Below are 480 nucleotides of genomic sequence, written 5' to 3'. Positions count from 1 at the left end.
CCGCTCCTGCACCGCTGGGCCCTTCCCCGGCTCGGAGGGGCGGGACAACAAGCACGGTCCCCCGGCGGCCGCTGGCTCCGGGCTTCCAGGCGCCCCAGCGCTCACGCGCGTGTCTCCGGCGACTCGGTCGCACTCTTGGAACCTCGGCTTCCCCGGGGTAGTAAGAATTCCCACTGCAAAGGTGTCGTCGGATCAGCGAAGACCGCGGACAGGACTTTGCAAATTGCAGAACACTGTCTTAATTACCGAGTGAGAATTCCTTAAACACCAGCGGTCCCAGGGTCCCAGTCCTCCCCAGGACCTCACGGGCTCCGCAGTTGCCAAGGCAACGACTCTGTCCCGCCCCCTCGTGAGAACAGAGAGAAGCCAATCATGGAGCTCAGAAGGCGCATGCGTCCTCTCCTCCGCTGCAGCCTCCAGGGAATTGTAGTTTCTCCGGCGCACTTCCGGCGAGGCGGCCCTCCGCAGCCGCCGGCGGCC

The sequence above is a fragment of the Tupaia chinensis genome, unplaced genomic scaffold (genome assembly GCF_000334495.1).
Source record: "Tupaia chinensis unplaced genomic scaffold, TupChi_1.0 Scaffold149964_1, whole genome shotgun sequence".
NCBI lineage: Eukaryota > Metazoa > Chordata > Mammalia > Scandentia > Tupaiidae > Tupaia > Tupaia belangeri.
The sequence above is the reverse complement of the archived record's forward strand: the minus strand, read 5'-3'. Positions refer to the sequence as shown.